The sequence below is a fragment of the Megalops cyprinoides genome, chromosome 21, assembly GCF_013368585.1.
Source record: "Megalops cyprinoides isolate fMegCyp1 chromosome 21, fMegCyp1.pri, whole genome shotgun sequence".
Lineage (NCBI taxonomy): Eukaryota > Metazoa > Chordata > Actinopteri > Elopiformes > Megalopidae > Megalops > Megalops cyprinoides.
In genome coordinates this window covers 14,145,820-14,159,930 of record NC_050603.1, presented here as the reverse complement: position 1 = coordinate 14,159,930, position 14,111 = coordinate 14,145,820, and positions in this window count along the sequence as shown.

Here is a 14,111-nt window from a genome sequence, read left to right as displayed (position 1 = left end):
GCAAACAGCGGCAGCAACCAGCCTTAGTGGGGAAACCATCGATGAAAAAAATATGAAATATTCAAGCTTTCTTTTCACCCAGTATAAAGGGCGTCGTGATGTGGGAAGCTGAAGTTGTTATCATGCAGCCGACGACAGGCATTGAAAGAAATTCCTCAGGATTTTCGACAACACAAAGGTGTTTTATGCAATGCAAATGGATGGTAATTTGACAAAAGAGGACAAAAAATGTGTAAAGGCACACTATCACTTGGGGGGGCTGAAATACCACATAGAGGAGAGTTTTTTAATTTTATTTTGTTCGGCCTCCTGTGTTAGATGCTCTGATATCGGGCTAGATAATTCCAGTTAATAATCAGACTTAATTTCATTATTTTCTGTTTTCTATATCATATCAATAAGGCCCAACAGAAGAGAGGGTTCTTCTGCCATTCAGGTATGCGCGGGCGATAACAGCAGAGCTGGCACGAAGAGAGGCAAAGATGGATTAATTATGCAGCAAACATGGAAATTCAGCTTATCGTCGCCCAGCAAAAGAGCCTGGCTCCCACAATCAGAAAATGAGGATGGGGGGGAAAAAAAAAAATCACCATGCAACTGCACCTTCCAGCCCATCATCTTACAAGTCATATTTTCCCTTTAATTAAGCGACACACATTCATGTTCATATTGCGTATACAGAGTGGGGGTATATTGAATAATTGCGATGGGGATTAAGGGTGGGGCAATAGGGGAAAAAGAAGAGAGAATGAGCTGTTTAATGGCTTGCTGTAAACAGTACATTTTCCCTAGTTTTGGGCCAATGCAGGGTTGCCACAGAATCCTAAGATGAAGCATGAAATTAACCCATGACACTATATGTTAATTTCAGAAAAGTGTTTTCTTTGGAGAAAGAGCAGGTTTTGATGTTGATGCATACAATTGTGATGAAATTCGGAGAGAATTTAACAGGACATGTTTAGTATATGGCAACAGTATAATGTAATTGGCAATATGTTTAAACGGTGGTAACCGTGATTGACTGAGCGACTGCATTTTAAAGCTAGACATATTTGACATTAGGATGTACTGTCTCACAGTCCAAAGAGACGAATTGTCGTGTGTGTCCCTTGCAATGCTCTGGCATCCCCTCCGGGTGTTTGCCATTAGCCTGTTGCGTTTGGCTGTAGCTCACGGCAACGCCTTACAGAACCTTAACCTGTTTACTTAAAATTAATGCACATATATGACATCTGTCAAGTCACAACAATATCACTTGCTTTCCTCCAAATCTTTTGTCTTTCCTGAATAACTAAAATGAGATCCTTGACGCAGTTCTGAATCTCTGATGGATTTGCTATTTTTCTCCTGTAAAAAGGGTGGAGGCGTTGCAGTCCTTCAGTTTACTTTTCTGTGGAAGAACTGCCAACAGAAATCCTGCAGTCCTTTTTTTTATCAGGGCTGAAGCAGTGTTTTCCCTTTGACAGGCTGCTATGTTAATGGCCATTACTGATTTGGCTGGTGCGCGAGCATGGTCAAGGTAACAGGCAGACTACCGGATTAGGGGGATTTGCATATGGGATGAATCTTTAGAAAATTGCCCTGCGATAAAAATAAGGAGTTTCTTTTGTTGGGCACGTGGTTGGAATTATTTTCGTCTAGGGACGTGGGACATTGTAATGGCTTGTTGCGATATAAGTATTACAAGGTAACCCCCCACCTCGAGGGACGTTGCACCCTTTCAGTTGTTCACATTACCAGGATGTTCGGTAAGCTCCAGGATGATGATATTATTCACATATATGGATCCCTGCAATAGCAATGTGCCTAACCCTCTGTCTAATAAGCCCCCCAGACATATTTGTTAAAGATACATTGCAATGAGTGTGCCTGTTTCCTGTGGAGTGAATCAGTGGTCTGAGAATGACATTCCTTTCCTCTGAGGCTTGATGCCTTCATTTGACCTCCAGAAGAATTTCATGTGAAACATATCCCCTGATCTTTAGCTTTCTGTAGAAATATGTTTGAGCTTTTTTTTCAGCCGGAAATGGAACTCAAGTTGAAAAGGAATTGAAACTTTCCTCACTTCATTTGTTCAAGGTTGCTGCAGGTTTTCAAACTGGTCTCAGGTCTGGAAGTCATCTAAAATGTATACAGTGAGGGGAAGTAGAAGAATGTGTCTAGTGAACACATTTTTAACCATTTTGTATGCTGTGTAATTCTTTAGCAGTTGGCTACAGCAGATTATGAAGCCCTGAACAAATCTGTGGATTCCTGATTCTAAATTTACTGAACTTCCCAGGGTCTGTAGAGAGCAGAGATTTTCTCTTGTCAGCTTGTGGAGTATAAGCTTACTGTCTGCGCCATCCTCTTTATAAACCAATGATTGGTCAAAAATTCTTGGAAATTTATAAAGAGAAGACTACAACATCACCAGTGCTGTTACCTTTACACATTGCTGTGAGATAATTCAGATGGTTATTCTGTGAATTTTGAAGGTGATAATAGGAGCATCACTTGCAGACCTGGGACGTGATGTGAAGGGTTGCAGATTTTTAGAGGAATGGAAATGATCTAACCCTGAAGCAAGGTGCATATTTTAGAGACTTATTTAATGTAGTCATGTTTTTAATGACTGTTACTTTTGTTTATGTACTGTCACATAGTAAAACTAAAGCTTTTGCACGTCAGCTTTTTTTCTGACTGCCACAGAGCATCAGTTATTTCAGATCATCATCTTTACCGCAGTTTCATATGTCACACGTCATGGTATGAATCTGAATGCACTGTTTAATTAGGTGGAACCTCAAGCTAATACATAAGGTTTTATAATAAAGAATTTTCGTGGCTAAACTGGATTCTGTATGGTAATTGAAGAAATGTTAAGTAAAATGAGGGGTTTTCCAAAAGTTTTTTTTTTTTTAAAGGATGATCTTTTATTAATGATATTAAGTAGAGCAAAAGGAGGTTTTCTTGTTTTCTTCATGCCTGCAGGGATGCTTGAGGGTGAAGACCTGCAATTAGCAGTTCTGTGTGTGGCCCACTCAAATGACATCAAGACTCATTAGTGCAATGACTGTGCACATATGTGGAATGACCTGCATGCCTGAATTAATTATATGTCACTCTCAGTATTTACTGTAGCTGTCTAGATGGTGAGTCTGGGCTACAGATTTTGTCTGAAAATAAAGACAGTATAATTGGTGAATTTTCCACAGTGCTCTTTATGATACCTTTAATGTCTTTATTGTATTATGCATATATATTTTATATGTTTGATGTATGTATATATTTTAACATTAGGCCTGTAAATACATATTTTTATATGTTAAAACTATCTGGGGAAGTCCAGATTATTTTGTAGTTCAGGGCTACTCAAATTGTAGCCCACCCCCACCAGCCACCCCCACCACCACCAGGTTTCCCTGATTTTATTACATAGCTATCCAGAACCAGTGCAGAATAAATTGGTTCAGTCATGGCCATGATCAGCTGGAATGAAAGCCTGCAGGCACTGCAATGGGAGGGTGTGGCCTCACGAACCCCATAATGGGCGGAGTGACAACGTGCTGTCAAGCACTGACTCCCATGATGCACCAATCAAAACACTTTGCCATCCCCAACAAAACACTCATGATCATTTCAAATCAGTGAGTCACTGATAAACATATGACAGCTCCATCCATTTTGAAGCCTGGTGTTCATGAAGCCTGGTGTTATTTATTTTCTTTACCAATTGTGACCCAGAATTGAGTAGCCTTGCAAGTGAGATTCAATTTTTTTTACAGTAGAAGTATATATACCTACTGTACAACAATTTTTTATAAAATGTATTGTCTTTGTCAAAAATTTTACTACTGTAGTTAAATGCACTGTAGTTTGCCCTGAATAATATCTGCTCAATAATTTATTTCTGCAGGCATATTTTCAGCAGGTAATGACTGTGAGGGAAGGGGAAATTCAGTAAAAATGAAATTGGAGGGCAGAGAGGAAGATGTGGCTTGTAAAACTGACAGCGTGCAGAATCTCGAACCTCTCAAATGCAAGTGAAGACATAACAAGAGCAGAAGAAGAGAGAGGAGGAGACCCCTCGTGCGTTATTTGCACTCACTGCGATCACCGGGCCACTCCACTCCACTTCACTCCGCTCCCCCCGGACCCCAGATTGGCACAGTGAATTCATTTGAGATCCTCTCTGATATGACAGATGAAATCTGCCCTCTTCGGGGCCCGACGTGCTGCCGCAGGTGATGCGTGTTACGCGATAAGGAACCCGAGGGGCCCGGCCCCTGCTGCAGCAATCTCGCTGTCGCAGGTGCCTGTCCTCCTGCATGCAACCCCCCCCCCCCCCCCCCCCCCCAAAAAAAAACTCTCCGCCCCACCCCCACTTACACTGAAAATGGCAGGCATTGTGAGAGAGACACAGAGGACTTTTATCTTCCCCATCTGTGTGGTCTCAGGTGCGATCACCTTGGACCCCTGCCATCTCAACCTTCATGCCACTTCTGGAAAAAAATGCATGGAGGAGAACATGAGCTGCCATGAGTTTGGGGTTTTCCTGCAAAGCAGGCAGCTGTGTGGTGAATCAATGCTCATGTTGTGTTTTTAGTTTCCTACTTGATCCAAGTGCTTTTTGGCACACAATTTAAATTTATCCTGGATAGATTACTATAAAGAAATGACTACTTGTTTTATGTGAATTTAATTTATTCTGATGATATTGAGCCATTGATTGAAGTATATATTGCATTATAAGGATGCAAGTCAAGTATTTGTAAAATAAATTTAATAGCCTATTATTCATAGCTAAATATTGCACCTTGTTACTCTTAAACCTCCCACTTAATTGAATTCTGTTAAATCTGTTTTCTAATCTTAACAGTTAATAGGACCATGCACATAGGACCATCCCTTCTTGAGGATTGCATTGAAAAGATAATTGTTTTAGGCTAAAAAAATGTATTAGGCACTCTGCAGCTTGCAAAGCCTGCTGTCTTGACAACATAGAGTCACCTCATTAACCTTTACTTTGATAATTTACTTAATTACTTTAATGCTGTGTTTAAGCTTTTTTTTAGGGGAGATTACTCTTTTCCTTTTTTGAGATGTAAGGAATAATTTTAGATGTCTCAAAGGTTTTAAACAGGAGGTCAAAGGAGCAGATCAGGATGGAACTGTGGATTGATTTTATGACAATTTCTTCACTGCTGTCAATGAAAACATTTGACGTCCATTTTGATGGAAAAGCATTTGACTGGAGTAACTTTGCCTGAAAAATATTCATTCAATGTGTTCATTACAATAGCCCAGTTTACTATCTTGGAAAATCTCAGTCTCTCATCACCTGCACATTTTAAGGCCCATATAACATACAGTATAAACATAAAATTATGGCATGTGATGCACCCATTTTTCTACAATGAAGTCGAGTCAAACTCTCACCAGATTTACTTAAAATCACAGTAGAGCAGAAACACACTTAATTAAAATTTACTTGATTTAAAAAACAAAACTTTTATATGAAAATATAAGTGGAACTGTAATAAACATGAAAGCTCCTCAAGCTAAGTCAGACCACGACTAGTTCAGTACAAATGTGATCATAACCATGACATATCAACTTCAATATTTAAACATTGGTCTGTTTTATGTCTTAACCCTCTTAACCCCAACAACTGCCTGCCCCCGGCTGTACATTCAGCATATGCACAATCCCCCATCCACACTTCCCATCAGCTTAAGAAAAGGTTATAAGACATATTTAATATAAAAAAATAATAAATCACATTGTTTGTTGTAAATCTTGGCTTTGTAAGAGTGGAAACACAAAAATTAATTAATTTTGTAATTCTAAGTAATTCTGATGTAATCGCTGTTTTCATGTTACAAATTCTCCCACCATGTACCTCATCTGAGAATATAAGACCGTGATGCCGCCCCGAAAGAACAAAATATCACTGTGGATGTCCAGTGTATGTGTTTGCTATTTGCTGTGCTTTTTCACTTGAAGCGATATTGATGACACATGTGACCGTTGTGAAACGACACCTACACACTGCATTAACAGACGCAGTAGTTTATCATGAGGATGTCATAACGTGGGTCTGATGTTCAGTAGCCGGGTATGTTACTGTCTTTTATAAAATGTTCAGCTGAGGTTCGTCTTTTGTTTCCTGTAAGTGCAACCATTTAGTGTGTGAACACTCATGAAATTCAATGAATGCTACACAATCACTCTGATAGGAAAGACCATTTTCCATTTCTGATAGACCCAAAACTGGATTTTTTTTTTTTTTTTTGCTGTTTATGTTTTGAACATGTCCAGATTTTTGCACACAGCCTGCTATATGTTATGCTGTCAGAAGTGCCCGGGCCCCCAGCGAAGGGGAACGGGCTGTGGAAAAGCATGAGAGAGTGTTCTTGTGTTGCACTCGCATTCCTGAGTGCCAGGCTTGAGATGGAAACAGCTGTGAGGGCGGGACTGCCACTCCCCCCCCTTCTGTGAAGCTCATCCTTCTGTGAGTCGCACGCCTATTTGCACAGAACCAGTGGCCAACAGCAAAAAAGCCTTAGCGTGTTGAAATATTCATATCAGAAGTATACCTGCAGGTGCTTTTTGCTCCAGCGGTAATAATTTCATTTTGGTTTGGTTTGGTATGCTATATATATATATATATATATATATATATGTATATATATATATATATATATATATATATATATACTGGAGTGTACATATGTATATATAATTGATATTTTATTTCCTCCTTACAAAAATATTAAATGCAACTAAAATCAAAGCTGATAATGTCCTGTATGTACTGGTGTCTCTTGGAGGAATTCTTCACAGGAAAACAAGCTCCTTGGAAGTGTTTTATGTCATTTGTATGAAAGGATTATAAATGAATGAAATATATAGGATGACCTGATATCCCTCCTTTCACGAACCAACACATTGTGCCTCTGAAAGAGTAGCAAATAGTAATAATAACTCTTCTTTACGGGGTTCTTTTGGCACATATCCTGGGTTTATTTACATATCTGGAGTGATCACTGATTTGCATTGCTTTCCTTTTCCACATTCGTGGTAGCAAGTTTCAAAAGAAGGTGCAATCAGTCTCAGGAGCAGGAGCGGTAGCTACAGAATGGGTGCAATTACATCATGCAGTTTTATTTGATTTTTAAATGGCTTCAATACATTGATATATGTCACAGTGATTTGATTACTTACTATAGATGACTTAGAGCCTGATTCAGTGATCTCACATTGCAGTTTAGTGTCTGACTGTAACTAAGTGTACAGTTTTTGGTGCTTACACACAGCTGTTTTTAATTTCATAACTTTAACAAATAATATTCTACACAAAGATCTGTGGGCCAGATTCAAAATAACTGCAATGCACATTTTAGTTTTTTTTTCCCCACAATGAAGCATATGGTACACTATTGCTTTTCATATTTGTAGCATTTTAGTCCATTTCAGCAGCAATCAGACTCATAGATTTGTACAAAAGTAATAATTTCTTCATTTCATCCCATAGATTGGAATTGTTTATTCAAGATTGAGCACGCATTGTATTTCAGCTCTTGCATTCTGGATTAGCACCTCGCATTGTATCCCTTCCAAAGGAAGCAGAAAACTGGAGCAACAGAGAAATGCTGACGTACATAAGGAAGGCGCACCTTTCGCAAATTATGGACAAGCCGGGAGGAGAAGGCGCCTCACTTCTTGTGTTTGATAAATTAGCCAGTTGGTAAACAGCTGCGGGCTGGGCAAAGTAGGCCATCCTCAGGTTTCAGCGTTTGCAGTGAGCCATGAAATTACTGCACGTCCTCCAAATCGGCAGCCGATGAAAGCCCGAGACCTGGTCCCACTGGCAGAAAGGCAGCTTGCAGCAAAATCCTACACCCAAACATTGCTTCCAGTATACATCTTTGCACCAAACTGCAGAGGTGAGAGAAGCGGTAAGAGGAGATACGACAAACAGCTGTTCCTGCCCACACCCCTCTCTCTCCAGGACACTGCCGAAAGGACGGTCGAGGAGGTGTGAATTAAAAGAAACAATAACCATGTTTTGCATGCTGGCGACATTCCAAATTCTTTGAAGAAATTCTTTGACTGAGCTGTTAAATGCACTTTTTGAATGTTTAACAGCAAATTCAATTTACAAGCAAATAAGTAGACCATCTAGTATCCACAGCAATGTGAGTATGTGAAGACTGACCCTCTGAAGTAGCGACTAGTGGTTTGTAACAGTTTTTTGAGTTTGATTTCCAGTTCAAAATTGAATCAAAGAAGCACACATTACGGAAGTCTCTTTTTAAAGACACACCTATCATTTCTACAGTACCAGTCAAAAGTTTGGACAAACCTTACAAAAAAAAATTATATTAAAAAAAAAAATTGCTACTTTGAAGAATCTAAAATATAAAATAGTTTTGATTTGTTTAACATTTTTTGGTCACTGCATAATTCTGTTTGTGTTATTTCATAGTTTTTATGTCTTCACTTTTATTCAAAAATGTGGAAAATAGTAAAAATAAATAAAAATCCTTCTATGAGTAGGTGTGTCCAAACTTATACGGGAACTGCGTATGGTGATGAATTTGTGTCTTTGAATGGTTTATGACTTTAAATGAGTTATGCCTGCAGAAACACAAGGACTTTATTGTTAGGTCAAATTGCATGTAACACATGGTCTTAATACAAGTAAAGATTTAATGTTCTACAGTCTGATCATGACTCTAATGAATGTTAAGGAGAATTCTTGACTTTCAGGATAATAAATGATGATTTATGACAGCGCCTTTGCAGTTTTCATCAGTCATCCGAGGTGGGAAAATGAGTATGAATGCTCTAACAGCCTCTAGACAATCTGTCATCGCATTTGCGTTAGTCCTCCTTTTGATGCTGTTCTTTAGGACAAGTTTCCAGTCATGTCAATCGAAACAGATGGGTTCCAGAAAACAATGAACTCAATGCGGGATCCAGGGAGGATGTGGTCTCACGGCATCAATGAACACATGAGGGGAAGTAGGTCTTTTCCGCATAGTAACTGAACGGATATTATTTTTAAAATGCTTTGTGATTTGGAGAATTGACTTTGTACCAATATATGATGCTGTCTTCAGAATTTAACTCCCTGAATTTGCAATCCACATTGGTTTGGCTCTCATCTTAATGGTGTATTTTCATGTCTTTAAATGCTAAGTCCTGGCCTCAAAGCGTATTGATATCACTAATGACTGAGTATGTACAGGCTCTCTGTATGAACACTCATGCTCAGCGAACAGCTGTTAGCATCTGTCAAAACCAGACTGCAGTGTCCCAGTTCCATACATCCTTATAGAACGTGGTCACGATGGAGGATGGAGGGGGCAGGGTGCAGTCAAAGGGGGCACTGTAGCCTGGAGAGCTGGGAAGGGAAGTTCCCCTTCATTACCGTTTCCTCCCCTCTTCCTGAAAACTGTAATAATCTGCAAGTACAGACAATTGCACCTAGCCACCGGGAGACAAACTACAGTACCCACTTCCTGTTATTGAACGCAAAACCGTTGTCAGAATACGGACACAGGAAGCAAATTATTTGCACTTTGGGTACTCGCACTGCCCGTGTAGATTAGTTCACAGGTGTGAGATTGTGTTATCAAACAACCAGGAAATGTGCAGTGTTAAAGGTGCCATTTTTCTGGCCTTTTCTGAACCAGCCTTTTGAACCACATAGTTACCTTCTTCATTAGAGACATGGCATGATGTGCTAGAGTGGAGACTGCTGGTTTCATGCACCAGCTAGCTTGTACCTTGCCTGGCCAACTATTCAAACTTCTAATATTGTTGACTCCTTATATGGCTTTTTGTTGTTTGTGTTGTACTCTGCCTCACTTGCAAATTGCTTTGGATAAAAAATGCCAAATGAATAAATGAATAAAAATGACTGAATGCTGAGACTCTCCGGACTTGCAGTCTGAATCTGAGGATTGTTGGTGACTCTTCCTACCCACCACCCTTCACTATAACTGTAAAGCTCTTACAGATCTGTGAAAGACACATTATAAATGCAAGCCATGTAGTGATGATGCAACCCAGCTTGTAATAAGGGGCGCAAGCCCAGGATGCAGAGAGGGGATGTGATACCTTTCCGTTCAGGATTCAGGTACTTTCCCAGAAGCGATCTGAGCACAGATTGAAACACTGGCTGAGGTTTGTGCCTTGCAGTCACGGACCTCTCAGAGTTCAGTGGGAGTCTGTCTCACAGCCGGTGCCTTATGAAAATGTTCTGTCGTGTAAGAGGCTGTGTAATCCCTGTTAGACAGAGCTGCACTGTGCTGCAGTCAAAGGCACTTCTGTGTGATGTATTTACCCCTTTTGCACGGGCAAGAGAGGAAACAGTAAACATCCCGACTAATCTGTCTTGAATTCTGTGGACTGCACTGAATAGCACACAGATACAAGATAATCTGTGGCCGATCCTTAAATAATAATGTTGACTTTTATTTTGAATTATATTACAAAACCAATGCCAACAGCAAAGCTGCTTCTTACAAAGAAACAGCATGAGTGTTTGCTCTTAATACAGAACTGTGCTTCAGGCTTTGTCCACAGTCCCATGCTGTGTGCATTTAAGGGCTATCAAGGTCACTCTGTGTGCACCTTGGTCCCCAGTCAATTGTAATCGAGCCTTTATATAAACAGCACGCATAATGTGCAAATACTGTTTACATACAGCCAGCCATCATATTTGCTGTGGAATTCTACTATGAAAATACATACCAACTACTCAGTGTTACAACACACATGCTTCATTATCATCTGCTGAAATTCAGATGAATGTACCTTGACTTTGAGTTGATATTCAGTTTCTAGTATGTGCACCGGCCTCTTAAAAGCTTGAAAAGGCCTTCAATTTAATGTTCACAGCTGTTAAGAGCATGTGAAAGCCACCTATCTTCAAATGGCATTAAGGAGGGAGTGTATGAGTCAGTAATGAAATTTGAGGCCAGAGCAGGAGAAGACATAAAAGAGAAAGAGAAAGCAGAGGGGGACATTTTAAATACAGTTGGCTGTTTTCATTTACAGATTATGTATATGCTGTGGGAAGACATACCGGTAATATAGGAAGAATGAGTTGCATCCTATGGAATGACCACATACCCAGGACTACAGATTGCCTATGCAGGTGAAATATTGCCAGTTAACATTCAACATTTTTGGTGAATTTCTGTATCATTGAGATAATGTTGTGTGCTAGATAATCAGCTGTTTACAGCATGAGGAATCTATGTGATAGAATGTGAATCAGATTGAGTTTTACTATATTTGACCCCAATACACCTGTTGCATTTATATACAAAATAAAATGACTGAAGTTGCAAACCATATGGTGAAGTAAACTAAGCTATTAGTGCGAATGAATGTCTTTCTTCCATTGCAATGAATTATGTATTATATAGAATATTTCACAGACAAAATGCAGATATTCTATGACACAGATAATTATTGCAACGAATATGCTACAGATAGTAAATCATTTCGGTGGGAAAACATAATAGATCCTTTTTTGCGGGCTTTAAAAGCATCGAATCACAGTTGAATCACATCAAAAAAGTAGACAGTTTCAAGATGAGCCAGCTCCACAAAAAATGACCTCCTCATTTTGGTGATAAAGTTCTTGCAAAAATACGATATCAGCCTGAGACGTGACTCTTTAGAAATATGTGTACTGCGTGCAGCCGCTCTCTGTCTCTATCTATCAGGGAGTGCCTGGTTTGGCCACTGATAAGACCCAAATGCAAATGTCATGATAAGAACTGAATGCAAATATTTATGAAGTGATATTCTCCATGAATCATGTGCGGATGAAACTAATTGTGTTATTTTCGTATATTCCTTTTGCGTTTGCCAAACGCCTTTTTATGTGATTTTGGTATTTGCGTTTTCTTCAAAACTGATTGAGCCTGCATATTATGTTAGTCTATTTGTTTGCTTAGGATGGTAATTAGTTGCTGTAATCATGGCAATGACAGTTGCTAAATTGTTTTTAGAGTGTTACGGTGAGTCTGTACCAGAAGATTGTGGCATTTAATGCCGGATTTAAGCAATTCCTGGCAAATCGCCCATTCAGTTGTACAAAGTTAAGCTTTGTAACTACAAAGCGACCCTTTTCTAAGCAAAGACGTTTTTGAAAATGTCTATTAATGTGTACTAATTGTTAAGTTGGCTATATTTTGCAGTATATTCATTAATTGGAGACGTGTCATATGCTGGGATTCTTGAAGGATCAGAAAAAGCTTGAACGTTTATATGCTGTGATGTCATTAAAACTGTCATGTTGGCATTGCTGGCACATTGCTGATATTACAGAGAAAACATTAAACAATTTTCATATGAATTTATATTGATGTCGCCAGTAAACTTAACTTTATGGCATTCATTAAGTCAGTTAAATCGCATCGCTCACTTTGACCATTTTTTTGACAGTCATATCTGAACAATGTCCAAATGTACCAGAGTTAGCATTAAGCCAGTGTTATAATGTAAATTATTTTGACATTTATTGATGCTATTATGACAGACATATAGTTTGATGAAATCAGGAGAAAGACTTTGATGGCGTAATAAAAATGGGTGAGTTTCCAGTAGAAACACTCCTGAGTGTCACTCTGTGAAGCAACATTTTTTTTTTTTTTTTGGGTTGAACACATTTATCATTCTTCCATTTACCTTATCACTCGATTGTTACCTTACTACAGAATGGTATGCATTTCATTAATTACAGATGGCATCCTCATCAGTCCACACTAATATAGACACAGATAGATATCAATTTGCTTTTATTTAGGTTCAAAATATTAATTTAAAAACTAATAGTACTGTGGAGTCGAGTGATTCAAAGAAAATACATGCTGCTGATTACAAAGCTGCCTCCAAAGCGCTCTGTATCCCCAGAAGTGCAGGGAGAGGACAAAGAAAGGGCCAAATCAGAATCACAGATATTCCCACTCAAGTTTTTTCCTGATATAAAGTTAAATTCCTCACTATTGTACAATTAAAGCACACATACCTTAAGATGATGAAGACAATATTAAATACCGTGCCACACTTTTTTACTGTGATGTATAAGCCTGGCCAGGATCCCACAGTGGTGAGGCAAATTGATATCATTCTGCTGGTGATAGGGGTGAAGATGTTGGCAGGGGTTGGTTGCCTCATCACTCTTAGACACACTACTCTGGTATATAATTGGGTACCCCAAAACAGAGTTGCATAAAGGGTAAAAATCTTATAAAAAAAGAAAATGTAGGTGCAAACACATTTGACTGTGTTTATTTAGACCTCATAAGTGAAGGTAAAACTGACTTACCCTGCATAAGTGAAGGTAACATTTAAATCAATGCCTGATTCATAATGTGTGCAATGGAATGGGGTTATATCAGGAGTTTCACGTGATACACATTACGCAATACTGACACACAACATAAGATCGTTTAACCTTTACAACACGCGTATTGATCTGTTTTGTGGTTATCAGTCTCCAGTCAGTGCTTTGAGCATTGCTTCACTGCTGGCTCCTTGATTTAATTGAACTCTGTAGAGAAGACAAAGACTTTGGTTATCACTGAACACGGTTTTCCCATGGATTTGCTTTTCACTTTAGGGTGCAATAATATAATTATGTAACAATGTCTTTGCTCAGTACATCACAATTCTGCAAGAAAAAATATAATTGAAGGTCTCAGCTAACATCACACGACAGTAGAATGAGCTGATTAAGAAAGACAAGCAGAGCCCTTCATAAAGCCCATTTAATAGCACAAGAAAGGAGGACTTTTGGCATTGTTATATGAAAGAATGAGATATCTAATTAAATTCTAATTCTTTCATGATATCTACTTTGTTTATCCCTTTTCCAGTTCTCTAATGTCGTGAGACATTGACAAGTTTAATTCTAAGAAATACACGCATGTTGGGATGGCAGGTGTGTCATCTGTCAGGGTTTGGGTTGGAAGGTCTTGCCCCATAGGCATACAACACTGAGTTAGACTCTTGTTGGGGTTTCTTTTAAAATACCTTCATCCATTCCTTTGTTGAATCCTTTGTCAATCTCTGTTGAGCTTAAACATTGTGAAAGCCT